The 15,564-nt window shown below is 44.7% G+C and overlaps 1 protein-coding gene across 2 annotated transcripts in view; it reads right to left on the bottom strand.

Moving 5' to 3' along the window:
• The window catches only part of CERS2 (ceramide synthase 2), a 32,845-nt gene extending 20,098 nt beyond the window's left edge, over positions 1-12,747 (bottom strand). Inside the window, exon 1 of one of the 2 annotated variants that reach the window (XM_089483246.1) lies at positions 12,695-12,747. The gene's annotated coding sequence lies outside the window, so the exon portion shown is untranslated. Of the gene's footprint in view, positions 1-10,980; positions 11,023-12,694 lie in introns of those variants that run through there. The other variant, XM_089483245.1, reaches the window with a different exon arrangement.
• Between the last annotated feature and the right edge of the window lie 2,817 nt (positions 12,748-15,564).

The raw sequence follows: 15,564 nt of genomic DNA, 5'->3' as shown, positions 1-15,564 counted from the left end.
TGGGGGGGGGGGAATACAACTCCTAGCACTATGGAAATGTTGCCTCTTAAGGAGCACAACCCTTGGGAAGTTTTGGAAACATTGCCTTTGGTGGGTTATGATGCTCAGTCATCTGGAAATGTTGGCCTTTTAAGGACTGTAAATCCCAGCACCTTTGGAAATGTTGGCCTCTGGGGACTGCAACTCCTAGCATTTTGGAAATGTTGGTCTTTGGGGGATTGTGATGCCCAGACTTCTGGAAATGTTGGTCTTTTTGAAGACTACAACTCCTAGCATTTTGGAAATGTCAGTCTCTGGGGGATTATGATGCCCAGACTTCTGGAAATGCTGGTCTCTTAAGGATTACAACTCCCAGCATTTTGGAAGAGTTGCCCTTTGGGGAGTGCAACTCCTGGACTATTGGAAATGTTGCCTTTTGGAGACTAGATGGGAGAGCTTTCCTAAAGACAGAGTTTGCAAATGTTTCTGGGATATGCGCCTTCCAGAATTCGGGAAATGTTGTCCTTTGGGAGAACCACATGGTTTCAAAGGACCAAGTTTGGAGACTTGGGGCACTGCAACTCCCAGAAGTCAGCAAATGCAATGCCGGTGGGGGGGATTCTGGGAGGTGTCATCCCCAAAGGGCAACATTTGCCAACTCTGATCAAATGTAAGATATTTACATAGCTGGAGCGAGGAAGAGACAGTACCAGCAAGCTTACAGGCCAATGTGACCAAATTGCCATTTCCACATCACGGCCAAAGGTTTGGAGCTTTTGGACTCTGCTCCCCGGGACGACAGTGCGAATTACGAGCCACAGCCGGGGAACCGTTTCTGCAAAGGTTGCATTGCCGCCTCATCTTGTCTACACTATAGAAATAACCCAGTTTGAGACCACTTTAATTGCCCTGGCTCAGTGCTATGTATTGTGGCACCAGAGCTCTCTGATAGAGAAGGCCCAATGTCTCACCAATTTACAGTTCCCAGAGTCCCCTAGCACTAAGCTAGGGCAGTTCAAGCGGTCTCAAACTGGATCATTTCTGCAGTGTGTTCTGGACCTCAGTTTCTTTTCTCCTTTGCCATTTTTACAGAATGGGAAGGAGAAAGAAAAATTGTGTTCCGATCTTTATCTCTTAAATAAAGCAAGCCGGGATTTGATGATGATGATTTTGAGGTTTTGGGCTTCCTTCATGAGGTCTAGCAACATAAGGGCCCATCCTCTATCTACTATGCAACAACAACTCTGCATTTCAGAACCTCCTGCAAAGGTGTTGCCCAAGTGACAACATATTTTCTGTCTAATTCATGAGCTGTGGCAGTTAAAGCGGCGTCAAACTGGATTATTTCTGCAATGCGGATGCACCCAATACACCGAGCATCCACTTTCTATGAAATGGAGGCTTCAGTTATCTCCCAGGTTTCTGGTCCTCATGGAGTTTGAAACGACGATGAAAACGACGGCTATTTAACCAAAACCGCAAGAAAGCAAGCCAAGCAACAAGTTCAGAGAGAGCAGCAGAGTTTCCAAGATTCGCTTGTTTAAACAATGGCTCTGTTGTGAGTCCCTTGTTTGTTGGAACCGAGGCCTAACAAACAATCGTCCCCAACTGACCTTTGGCAACTGTGCCAAAGCGGGGGGAAGAGAGCGAGGAAGAAACCTTCCTGGTCCCCAGAAGCTAGATTTCTAAGCAGAAGTGCATCAATGTTAAGCAAAACCATGCTGTGCTGAGTGCGAAGTACAGGCTTTGTTTTCTCTCCTCCTCTCCATCTGCAATGGCCTAGATCAGAATCGCAGCTTGCGGTAAAATTATACTTTGCGGACTGCAGCTTTCCTCCGTTGGTAGGAAAATACGTCTGGATTGCAAAGCCCAGATTTCCTCCGTTGCAGTGGAAATAACATATGTATTTCTTGGCATGGCAAAGCCCAGCTTTCCTCAACTTGGGGGATTCTGGGTGTTGGAGTCTAACAATAAGCAGTTTCTGGTCTGACTCCAAAGCTAATGTTGCCAAGTACATTTAAAAGAGCGGCTATCGCTATCTGGACAAACAAAGCCATTGTGCGGAATGGGGACAAACAGGGGCAGAAGTGCCAAATCTCTCCCTGGCACCCAGAAGGGGCCAGGAGTCCATTCTTGGCTTTCAAAAATGGGTTTTGTTTTTGGCAGGCCATCCCTTACAAGGCTTCCAGGTGAGATGATTCATCCTTTTGTGAGTCAGGGGCAGAAAGAGGCCAAGGGCTGCAAAAACCAGCTTTGGGGCCATCGACGTCCCGACTCTGGTGTGATGCTGCAGCTAAAAAGGCCAAGATGATGCTGGGCTGCATCCACAGGAGCAAAGCGTCCCAATCAAGGGAAGTTGGGGTGCCAATGGGTCAGATCTCACCTGAAGGAATATTGCGCCCAACTCAGAAGGTTCGAGAAGGTTACTGATAAGCTGGAAGGGGTCCAGAGATGGTCAAAAGTTTGGAAAGTAAGCCTTAGGAGGGAAGGCTTAGGGAGTTGGGTATGTTTGGCTTGGAGGAGGAGAAGAAGGAAGAGAAGAAGAATGAAGAGGAGGAGGAGAAGGACAAGGAGACAGAGAAGAAGGAAGAAAAAGAGGAGGAGAGGAGGAGGAGGAACAGAAGGAAAAGATGAAGAAGGAAGAGAAGAAGAATGAGGAGGACAAGGATAAGAAAGAGAAGGAGAAGAAGGGGAAGGAAGAGAAGAAGAATGAGGAGAAGGAGATGGAGAAGAAAGAGAAGGTGAAGCAGGAGAAGGAAGAGAAGAAGGAGAAGAAAGAGAAGGAGGAGGAGAAGAAAATGGATGTCATGGAGAAAATGTCCAAAGGTAGCTGAGTTGGCCATTTAGCAAATCCAACAAAAACCCACCAAACAACAATACTTTCACCGGGGCAACCAAAACGCACAACTTCCATGTCGCAAGCTTTCGAAGCTTCACTGGCTTCTTCATCAGGCAAAAGGTGTTACAAGGGGGGGGGGGGGAAATTGAATGGAAAAAATGAGAGCGAGCTTGTTGTTTTGCAGCTCCAGAAAGTAGGACAGGAGTCAGCGGATTCGAATTTCAAGAAAAGCGATTCCACCTGAACATTGCAAAAACTGGAAGAGCTAGGGTTGGGCTCCCTTTCTTTGGAGACCTTTAAAAAGAGGTCGGTTGGCGTTAGCTGCATATCCCTCCATCGCAAGGGGTTCGGCTACATGGCCTTTGGGGGTCCCACCCAACCCTTTAAGATGGAACGATTCCCATAAGACTCACTCCTTACACAATTCCTCCCTTCCCTCCCTGAGATAAAGGGAGGACAAAAATAGAGAGAGAGCCTGTTTGTCGAGACACGCTGCACTTTGAAAACCTGGGGAGGACCGGCTATTGATTTGCCAAGTCAATGCAACACGGGAGAATTGTGCGCAAAGATAGCGTTGCTAAACAACTCGCAGCAAAAACACAAAACTGGAAAGTCACTCCTGTTTTTCTTCCCAAAGGCATACCTCTGCCTTCCCCAGTCTGGAACGCATGAGACTCCAATTCCCATCGTCTCAGCCATTGATCCCTAAACTCCAGCCTCCAGGGATTTTGGACTTCGGCTCCCAGAATCCCCAGACTGAAGGCTTTTGGGAGCTGCACTCCAAAATATCTGGAGTCACCAGCATTGGGAACCTCTGTTCAAAAGTGACTGAGGGCAGAGACCCATTTTCTTGTTTTCCATACATTGACGTCAAACTGGATTATATTATTTCTGCAGTGTGGATGCAGCCTTATTTTATTGCTGTGTGCCTTCAAGTCGTTTCTGACTTATGGAGACCTCAAATCATGGCGTTTTCTTGCCAAGGTTTGTCCAGAGGAGGTTCGCCATGGACATCCTCTGAGGCTGAGAGAGTGTGGCTCGTATAAGGTGAGCTTTCCTGGCTGAACTGGGATTCAAACCCTGGCCTCCAGAGTCATAGTCCAACACTCAAACCACTGCACTACGCCGGCTCTGCTTTATTTGAGTGCAAATCCAAGACGTAAACTGGATCATTGTCCCTTTGGAAGGAAAGTTAAAGCTGCAAAGAAAGGCTCAAGTGCTTCCAAAAGTCCAAATGTCGGACACGCATTTTGCTCAGCTTCCAAGACAATCATGCTATTTGAGGGTTGGTCTCCCCGCCCCCCCTTTTAAACTTCGCTCTTCCTTGCCAGAGTCCATTGGTTATCTTTCCTTCTGAGTCACCGTTCTTGGCAAGCTGGAGCTCCCAGAAGAGTGAATCACACATGGATCTAATGGGATCTTCTTTCCGGCCGGTGGGTCTGCATTCGGACGTGTGACGATTTTAGAGGCGGTTGTATCAAAGAAACCCATTAGGAGACCTTAGGCGAGTCACACTCTCTCAGCCTCAGGGGAAGCCAAGGCAAACCCTCTCTGAACCAAACCCTACGCTAAGTCAGAAATGACTTGACGGCACTCGATAGATGTAATAATACACTTGTCCCCCCACATTTGCTAGGCTTAGGGGCATAAGACCCTTGTGAACATGGAAAACCACAAATAACAAAAACACTATGTTTTTACCTGAAAGGACACCTCTCTAGGAATCTCTAAGTCCTCCAATGCATCTCTGTGGTCAACGCCTGACAGACACTGACCATAGAGTTGCACTGGAGGAGCTACAAAGGCCTAGTAAAGTGTCCTCTCTAGGAATCTCTAGCTCTCTGCAAACATTCAGGTCTTTGGAGCAGCAGACAAGGTGGGGAGTATAAAGACCTTTTCCGTTGCTCCGGGCCTCTAAGATAATGTAACTTCAAGAGACAGTAATTAACAGAGAGAAAACGAAATCAATAGCGCAGACGTTGAAGCCGGCTTTTCTGGCAGGATTGGCACTGCTTCCTCATCCTCGCGTGCCAGGCAAAAACTCCATTAAGAAGAGCATTAAAAACCTCCGTGTCCTCCTTCCTTCAAAGGTCTTTCTCAGATGTGCCAATACACCGGCCAGCCAATTCGATCCTGCCTTTGCCGTCCCCAAGAATAAAGCACCTGAGGACCAGGAGGCAATCCAGCAAACCAGACCGGTATTTTATTCCTTGGACTCTTTTGGGCATCCATTGGGCTATATATTTCCAGTGGTGCCAGGTTATTGCAAAATCCCTCCACAAAAACCATAAAACCATCCACAGATGCACCCATATACCTCTTACCCAGCGGATGGGCAAACATAATATCATCATCATCATCATCATCATCATCATCATCATCATCTATTTGTATATCTCCGATGGTGCCAACTTCTTGCAAAACCCCTTGCAAACAAATAAATCAGTTTGACGCCATTTATTTTATGGCTAATAAATAAACTCTGGGATTTGGAGTTTGGCGAGGAGCGTTTTCTCTAGGAACCGGCATGCGCCGGAGGACACAGAGACTCCTAGAGAGAACACAGCCATGAAATGCACAAACGTTCAGATCCGCGAAAGTCAACGCCGCAAACGCGGAGGGCCGACTGCGCAGATCTGAAATGGAAAGCAAAGAAAGGTATAGGAAATGACAGCCATCCATAATGGAAACGCTGAGAGAGAGCAGCGCAAGCAGGTTAAGGAAGACTGAGATTGAAGCTGGTGTTTCCAAATATCGGGAGCGCATGACTGCCAGGAGGAAATGTAGGTGGTTCCTGGTACTCTGGGTTGTAGCCTTAGGTGCTTTCTTGGATCAGAATGAAACCCTGGATTTCAAAGTGGCTGTGAATCAAAACAAAAACAGCTGAGGCAACATTTTGACTCTCTGATGGAGTTCAAGGTGCTGGGAGGGAGAGCCTGGAGCAGCCAAAAGCGACTCTTCTTTCCATTTGTTAATCAAATGTATTCGCATTTATTAACTCCCTCAGTTCATATCTTTGATCTTCCTCCTAAAGAAGACCAAGCTGGATAAGCGAGAGACATCAAAAGAGGACAACAACAACAACGAGGAATAAATATAATAAACTCTTCTAGAGCATGGCCACATTGTCCAAAAAACCCACAAAAGAACGACGGATGCCGGCCCATGAAAGCCTTCGACATCACATTATGCACACAGTTGTGGTCACCAGCTGCATAATACTAATGTTGGGCAAGTCACACTCTCTCAGCCTCAAAGGAAAAATCCATGGCAAGCCTCCCACGGAGATGTCTAAATCTCTGGCCATGGGGTTTGTCGGGGTTGACGCATGTTGAAAACAACCCGATGGCACCCAAAACAACAACACAAAGGGGAAGTTGCGAAACAAGGCGCCATCACCCCGGAAGCCGAGAAATCATTACATTTCATTTGCAAGCCTCTTTTTTCTAATGGAGGAACCTTCCTTCTCTGAATGTCCTCCGCACTTGACCAACCACAACACCCATCATCCCCAGCGAGTGGTGCTGTAAAGTCACAAAACAGCCCAGACTGAAGAAAGCTACAGAAGAAGTAGGATATATTGGGACACAATTTCTGGATATCTTGAACGCACATCATCCACCACAGACTCACTTCAGGACCATCAAACAGGTGGACTTGGGGATACTGGGAATTGCAATTTACTTATATTGCAAAACCAACTTTGCAGAAAGAGTCGCTGGCAAATACTTGCACAGACCGAATGTGAGAAAGCACAGCTTGTCTTTGTTGCTCAGGAACATTTCCAGCTCATATTCGGGTTCCCTGTCCAGCTAATTAATTGCAATAACAACAACAACAACAATTAATTGTGATCATGGTGCACTTGAATGTTTCTTTAAGCCAAGCCAAGTTTCCTTAAGCCAAGTGTCACATTCACACCCTTCAAAACAAGAAGACGTGATATTCATTTAGCCTGCGGCTAGAAGCTACTGAATTGAACCTGCAAAGAAAACAGGGCCAAGGCTGGGGAGGGATGAAACTCTCAAGTCATTTAAAAACCAGAACCTGGAAGGTACTAGATTCATGTCCGATCTGATCTTCAAAGCCGGGTCAGCCTTGGTTAGAAGTTGGATGGAAGACCGATGACAAACTGAATGCGAGAACGCCAACAAACCCCAGACGCTGGTGGCAATATCTCTGCAGAAGGACCTGGAGAAAACCACCTCTGAGCCTTCCTTGCCTAAGAAACCCTATTAAATGTATGAGATCACCATAAAAGCCATCAAGTAACTTGAAGGCTTAAATACCCTAAAAGCACCAGATCTGGTCTGATCCTAAGCAGGGCCAGCCCTGGTTAGTCTTTGGATGGAAGACCATCAGGGAACACTAGGTGCTATAGGAAATATTTCAAGGGAAGGAACCTGCAAAACCACCTCCGAGTCTTCCTTGCCTAAGAAAACCCTATGAGATTAATGGGATCGCCATAAAAGTCAACTTGAAGGCACACATACAAGGCTTAAATGCCCTAAAAGCACCAGATCCCATACAATTTTGGAAGCTAAGGAGGGTCAGCCCTGGTTAGTTCTTGGATGGGAGACCATCAAGGGCCTCCAAAGAAAAGACCTGGCAAACCATCTTTGAGGATTTGTTGCTTAAGAAAAACCCTATGAAGTTAATGGGATCGCCATAGGTCACACAATTTTCCAAGGTAAGTAGCCGGAGAACGCCGGCATGGTGCCACAGTTCGAGCGCTGGACTCTGACGCCGGAGATCCGGGGTTCGAATCCCGCCTCGGCCATAAACACACAAAGCTTGCCATGATAGGTTTTTGCCTTGGGGTTGCCATATGATGGATGCGCACAGCAACAACAACAACAAACAAACAACAATAGCCTGGGTTTTTCAGGCTATGTTGCCACATTCTAGAACATGGGAACGTAGCCTGAAAACACCACAAAATCCATGTTCTAGCACAGGGCAACATAGCCCAAAACCCCACAAAAACTATGCTCTAGCACATGGCAACACAGCCCCCAAACCTCACAAAAACCATGCTCTAGCACAGGGCAACATAGCTCCCAAACCCCACAAAAAGTATGCTCTAGCACAGAGCCACAGAGCCTGAAAAACCCACAAAAACCATGCTCTAGCACATGGTCACATAGTTCAAAACCCCACAAAATCCATATTCTAGAACATGGCCACATAGCCCCAACACCCCCCCAACCATGCTCTAGCACATGGCAACATAGGCCGAAAAACCCACAAAAACCATGTTCTAGAACATGGCAACACAGCCCCCGAACCCCACAAAATCCATGTTCTAGCACATGGCAACATAGCTGGAAAAACCCACAAAAACCATGTTCTAGAACATGGCAACACAGTCCAAAAAAACCCCACAAAAAACATGCTCTAGCACATGGCCACATAGCTCAAAACCTCACAAAATCCATATTCTAGCACATGGCCACATAGCCCCAACATCCACCCACCCCAAAAAACCATGCTTTAGTACATGGTCACATAGCCCCAAACCCCACAAAAACTATGCTCTAGTACATGGCCACATAGCCTGAAAAACCTACAAAAACCATGCTCTAGCACATGGCAACATAGCCAGAAAACCCCGACGAAATCCATGTTCTAGCACAGGGCAACATAGCCCCCAAACCCCACCAAAACTATGCTCTAGCACATGGCCACATAGCCCCAAACCCCACAAAAACTATGCTCTAGCACATGGCCACATAGCCCCAAACCCCACAAAAACTATGCTCTAGCACATGGCAACATAGCCGGAAAAACTCCACAAAATCCATGTTCTAGCACAGGGCAACATAGCCCCCAAACCCCACAAAAACTATGCTCTAGCACATGACCACATAGCCTGAAAAACTCACAAAAACCATGTTCTAGAACATGGCAACACAGTCCAAGCCCCCCCACAAAAACCATGCTCTAGCCCATGGGAACATAGCCCCCAAACCCCACAAAAACCACGTTCTAGCACATGGCAACATAGCCCCAAAACCCTACAAAAACCATGCTCTAGCACAGGGCAACATAGCCCCCAAACCCTACAAGAAACATGCTCTTCTAGCACATGGCCACATAGCCCCAAAACCCACAAAGAACTAGGGATGCCGGCTGCAAAAGGCTTTGACTTCACATTAAACAAATCATCATCCTGCCTTGGAAAAACCCAACACAACAACAACAACAACAACAACAACAACGCTTCCAGATCGATCCCGACACAGCATCCATGCAGTTTCTGCCAAACGCACAAAATCACTTTCGGAGAGATTTTGAAGCCAAAAAGGAGAACATTAGAAGAACAAGCCACTCTTTCCTTTTCCTATTACCCTCTACTTTTGTTTTTTGGGGGGTTGTTGGCTTTCCCCCAACAAACCACAAACCCAAATACACACACACACACACACAAAACAGGCTTTGGTTATTTAGTCTGGCAACTTTGCATTACTTCTGGATTTTTGCACAATTTTGCACAAAGAAAGCCCTTTCTTTCATGGCAAAATTTTGCAAGTATTAAAGTAGTCCCTTAAGACACACAAAAGAAAAGGTTTAAATTTAAAATAGGGATTTTTGTTGTTGTCATGTTGCGGCTTTTCAAACACTCTTCGGATTTGTAACGGAGCTGAATTTCCAGCGAAATGCAAAGAGGAAAGGGCTTGGCAAAGCTGCTGGCGAAGGCTAGGCCTCAAAAGCAAACGCAACCCACTTCCTGGAGGCGCATAGAAATGGAAGAAACAACCTCACACCAGAAAGGAGAAAGTGACACATAAATACACACACACATACTGTATATATATGTGCCAAAAAACCCTGTGGAAATATTTGTGCGCAAAGGGGGAAAGATATGTGGAAGGCAAAGCATACAAAGATTAAAATTAAACCCAACCCGGCTGGGAAGACCGAACTTCCATTTGAAGCAAGCATTGCAAGAGGCCACGGATAGCGCGCTATCCATGCGCGACAACATTGTGCAAAACCCACATTGTGTAAAACTTGTCCTACATTTTGGGCTGAGTTTTGTCCTACATTTTGTCCTGGGTTTTAGTGGACAGTTATGGCAACCCTAAATAGAAGCAAGGCTGGGCAGAGAGGAAAGAAGGATGGATAGTTGCAGGATGGGTTTTGGATCCTTGTTTTTGGCAAGGAGAACAACCATCCATCTGGAGTTGTGAGGAAGACTTTGAGGAGGCTGGTTGTGGTTGTGTTGCTGGACCCAAACCCCCAAAGAGTATTTGTTTTATTCATTTGATAAATCGATATCCCACCTTTCTCTGAAGTTTCGGAGCGTCACCCAGAATCTATGGCAACGGATGCGCATCGAGCAAAAAGGGAGGGAAGGAAGGAATGAGAAAATAACACAGTGAAGGACAGGAAAGGTATGGAAGCCACTTTCTTCTGCAGTGATTCCTGTCAATGCCTTAGAAGAAAAACAGGGCATTATTGTTTAAAAGGGGGAGAAAAAAGAAGGTAGAAAAGAGAAGATGATACAGTAAAGGAGAGGAAGGTTTGGAAGTCACATGCGTTTGCAATGATGCCTGTCAATGCATCAAAAGAAAACATGGCATTTTACTTTAAAAGGAAAGGAACCAAAGGAAGGAAGGAAGGAAGGAAAGAAAGAAAGAAAGAGAAAATTACACAGTAAAGGAGAGGAAGGTTTGCAAGTCACATGTGTTTATAATGATATCTGTCTTTTATAGGAAAACATGGCATTTTTCTTTAAAAGGAAAGGAACCCAAGGAAGGAAGGAAGGAAGGAAGGAAGGAAGGAAAGAAAGAAAGAAAGAAAGAAAGGGAAAAGTACACAGTAAAGGAGAGGAAGGTTTGCAAGTCACATGTGTTTATAATGATGTCTGTCTTTTAGAGGAAAACATGGCATTTTTCTTTAAAAGGAAAGGAACCCAAGGAAGGAAGGAAAGAAGGAAAGAAGGAAAGAAAGAAAGAAAGAAAGAAAGAAAGAGAAAACGACACAGTAAAGGTTTGGAAGCCACATTTGTTTGCAATGATGTCTTTTAGAAGAAATCATGGCATTTTTTTCTTTAAAAGGAACCCAAGGAAGGGAGGAATGAGAAAACGACACAGTGAAGGAGAGGAAGGCTTGTAACTTTGATTTTGTGACATTAGAAGAAAAGAGAAAGGTTTTACCTTCTTCCAAGTTCCTTTTCTCCCCCAGCAATGAATCAGATTCTTGTGAAAAAAGAAGGAGAAAAAAAGGAGGAGGAGAAAACTGAAATGAAAGAGGAAAAGCCAGTTTCTTTCTTTCTTTCTTTCTTTCTTTCTTTCTTTCTTTCTCTCCTCCTCCTTCTTCCATGTGAACCTTAGTCACTCCAAAGAGAGAAAAGGATCCACCCAAAAAGGATCAGTTTAAAGCAGAAAGCACCATTTGAGGAAGCCTGAGTAATGCCCAGTAACAAGTTCCTGGCAACGAGGCGAGTAACTCGTTCCAAAGCCCCAAGCAAAGGTTTTCTAGTTGCAACACATTCAAAGAAACGGAGAGGAAAGCATGTTTAAAAACGCATTAAACTTGCTCCCAAAGGAGCAAAACCAGTGTTAAAGTCTTCCTTCTTTGCAAAAGAGGGAAGGTTGGGAGCAAAAGGGACCCAGACACGCATCTGGGCCTTAGCAACGTGGGGAAAGGGCTGACACGTGTCTGTGCTCTGAAACGTCCCCCCAGGAAGGAAAAAGGGAAAGGAAAAATACACACACACACACACACACACATCTATATATTGTTGCATTAAAAAGCTACCAAGAAAAAGGTGTGTGTGTGTGTGTGTGTGTGTGTGTTGCAAGAAAGCTAACAAGGAAATGAAATATATATATATATATATATATATATATATGTACACACACACACACACACATATATACATATATATACATAAATATATATGATTCCTTCTATATCTATTTCTTTTCCTTGCTAGCTTTCTTGCATATATATATATATATATATATATATATGATTCCTTCTATCTCTATCTGCAGGAAAGCTGGCAAGGAAAGGAATGGAGATATAGAAGGAATCATATATATGTGTGTGTGTGTGTGTGTGTGTGTGTATGAAAGCTAGCAAGAAAAAGGAAAGGAGATATAGAAAGAATCATATATATATATATATATATATATACTGTTGCAAGAAAGCTAGCAAGAAAAGGAAACAACTTATGTATTGTATATATTGTTGCATGAATGCTGGCAGGAAAAAGGAAAGCCAATGTATATGTATATATATTGTTGCAAGGAAGCTAGCAAGGAAAGGAAAGCAAACATATATATGTGACTGCATATATATATATATATATAGAGAGAGAGAGAGAGAGAGAGAGAGAGAGAGAGAGAGAGTGCTGCATGAATGCATAGAAAGGAAACACACACACATATATATATATGGAAGCAAAACAACAACAAGTGGAGGGACCTCATTATTTATACTCACCTTTGGAAAGCAAGGCTTGGAGGAAGTCAACCTATATATATATATATATATATATATATATATATATATATATTACTCCTTTCTTTGCTTCTTGTTGGTGCTTCTCTTCCTCCCCACTTTTTAGGGGGGATTTAAAGCCCTAACCCCCCCCAAAAACACCAAAGCAATGGAAGGAATAAAAATGCAAGGACATTTGGGGGTTTTGGGGTGCAAACTTTGCAGATTGCAAAGCTTTAAAGCTCCAAAGCATCCAAGGCTCTAGTCCTCTTGAGTCTTTTCCTTCTCCTCCCCCAAAAAGCAACTTTGCCCCCCTCCCCAGGCAAAAGCAATGCAGCACCGATTTGCAAGGCTTGCAAAAGGTAAAACAAAACCAAGTTTAAATGCAAATGCAAACCCTTTTGGTCCCAGAAAGCCACTTACCCTTTGCTTTGGGGGGGGGGGCTCCAAAGGTAAAAAGAGGGGGGGTCCCAGAGCAGCCAGGCAGCCAAAGGTGGGGCAGGAACTTCCGGTCAAAGCCACGCCCACCAAAGAAGGAGGGCTTTGGCTTACTCTATTTCTGTTTTTTGCAAAATAGGGAGTGACTTTTGCAAGCTCCCCCCATCCTCTTTTTTTCCCTCCCTCACTTCCTTCTCTCCATCCCTCTCTTCTTCTTGTTCCTTCCGTCTTTCCATCATCATCATCATCATCTCAAAAAGGAGGAGACAAATTGCATTTGGATCCACTTTAAACTGATTGCAAGCCTGGTTTTAGCACCATTAACATGTGAAGGATGCATGCCTCTTGGGCATCCTTTGCAACAGATGCAGATTTAAAGAGTTGCTCACCTTGCCCATCCCTTTTCCCTTCATTCTCTATTAGTTTCTGCGTTGCCTCTTTGGATCCAGCTTGAGCCCACTTTAAAGATGACAAGCCACTTTTAAACCCCATTGAAGTGGGAAGGATGAGGCATGCCTCTTGGGCATCATTTGCAAAGAGATGCAAATGCATGTATGCCTCTGGTTATTTTTTTGCCTGTCTACCTTCTCTATGGGTTCCTGCATTGCTAGATTGCAGTCTCTTTGAAGGCAGAGGGTGGGTCCACACTGCAGGGATAGCCCAGTTTCAGCCCACTTTAAATTGCTTGCAAGCTAGGTTTAAACCCCATTAAAGTGGGAAGTATGGGGCATGCATCTTTGGCATCATTTGCAAGGCGAACAGATGCAAGTGTAAGCATCTAGTTATCTCGCCTATCCCCTTTTCTTCTGTGTATTTCTGTATTGTTTAGAAAGCTGCAGTATCTTCGAAGGCAGAGGGTAGATCCGCACTGCAGGGATAACCCAGTTTGAGCCCACTTTAAGACTGCAGTCCGGTTTCAAATGCAGTTAACACATAAGAATGGGGCATGCATGCCTCCGTTCGCCTTGACCATCCCTCTTCCTTCTTTATGAATCCATTCCTAATCCATGGCCTGGATTGCAGCCTCTTTGAGGGCAGAGAGTGCATCTGCACTGCAGGGATAACCCAGTTTGACCCCACCGCAATCCAGTTTTAAATGCAGTTTTAAGGATTAAGTCTGGGCCATGCATGCCTTTCTTCCTCCTTGCCCACCCCTCTTTCAATTTCTCCTATGAACTGCCTATACTGTAGTCTCTTTGGAGGCAGAGGGTGCGTCTGCACTGTAGGAATAACCCAGTTTAAACCCACTTCAGGACTGCAGGCCATTCTCAATTTAATGTTAAGTGCAATTCTCTGGATCAGAGTAAACCCACCTTTGCATCATTCTAATCTATCCATTGATTCAATGGACCAGTTGCGATCGGGGATTAGCAATTGGAGTTCCAGGAATGGGAACTGAGGCCCTTTCCGGATGCTGAACTATAACTCCCAGCACTCTTTGCCTTTGCCTAGGGATGCTGGGACTTGCAGTTCCCAAACCTCTGGATGGTCATATCATTATATCATTCCTAACTTTAGCTTACACTAATGGTCAAAAAGGCTCATCTGAGGGTTCCCAAATTTGGGGGTGTTTTGGACTTCAGTTCCCAGTTTCCCCAAGCTGACAGTTGGGGATAATGGGATCTAAAGTCCAAAAAGCACCTGGAGGACCAACGTTTGGGCCCTAAACGGTTTATTTTATTCTGTTTTGGTATGTTTGGCCTAAACTGGATTGCAGATGCTTCCTGAAAATCGTCGTTGTTGTTGCTGCTGTGGGCCTTCAAGTCATTTCTGGCTTATGGCGGAGTTGCCCTTGCCTTGCTGAGAAAAGATGAGTATTGATTATTGATTAATCCCGATCAAATAAAATCAGTTTGCAAGAAGGCTCCATACAGTTCTGGGCGGCTGAGAGAGACATGGTCCAATATTGCCACCTGGCGACTAGTTAGTTCCTCAGCACCCATTTGGTGGGGAAATGTGAAATATAGATTTCCTATAGCATGCCAAAGCCCTTCGTTGATTTGAAGAAGAGGGCAATATAGTTTTCGGAAGAACGCGCAAGAGCCCTTAGGCTTCTGAAGAGTTACAAACACAAATCCATCCCTGATATCTTTCTTGGCCAATTGAAATGCCCAATATACTTGTTGCAAGAAATCGAAATGCACAATGTACTTTTTGCAAGCAATTGAAATGCACAATATACTTGTTGCAAGCTATTGAAAGACGCAATATACTTTTTGCAAGCAATTGAAAGGCACAATATACTTGTTGCAAGCAAATGAAATGCATAATATACTTGTTGCAAGCAATTGAAATGCGTAATATACTTGCTGCAAGCAAATGAAATGCATAATATACTTGTTGCAAGCAATTGAAATGCGTAATATACTTGCTGCAAGCAATTGAAATGCGTAATATACTTGCTGCAAGCAATTGAAATGCATAATATACTTGTTGCAAGCAATTGAAATGCGTAATATACTTGCTGCAAGCAATTGAAATGCATAATATACTTGCTGCAAGTTTGTGAATTGCGGCCTTCGATGGACATTTTCTGCAGAACTACATATCCCAAGAACCATGCCAAAAGTCCTAGTTTTCCGGTGAGTCTTTAAGACATTATGGAGTTTCCTTGGCAAGGTTTGTTCAGAGAGAGTTTGCCATTGCCTTCCCCTGAGGCTGAGAAAGTGTGACTTGCCCGACATCAACCAATGGGTTTTATGGCCAAGCCGAGAATCAAACCTTGGGTCTGCAGAGTCGCATCCAACGCAGGACCCAATGCTTTGTAGCCTTTTAATTCTCCTTTGGTTTCTGAGCTGGGATTCGAACCCCGCTCTCCAGAGACCTTAGTCCCACCAGAAATTGGGAAATTGGCA

Source organism: Sceloporus occidentalis, unplaced genomic scaffold (genome assembly GCF_023333645.1).
Source record: "Sceloporus occidentalis isolate IW3139 unplaced genomic scaffold, rSceOcc1.0.p SCAF_20, whole genome shotgun sequence".
In the NCBI taxonomy this organism is placed as follows: domain Eukaryota; kingdom Metazoa; phylum Chordata; class Lepidosauria; order Squamata; family Phrynosomatidae; genus Sceloporus; species Sceloporus occidentalis.
This window is presented reverse-complemented; position numbering and strand designations above follow the sequence as displayed.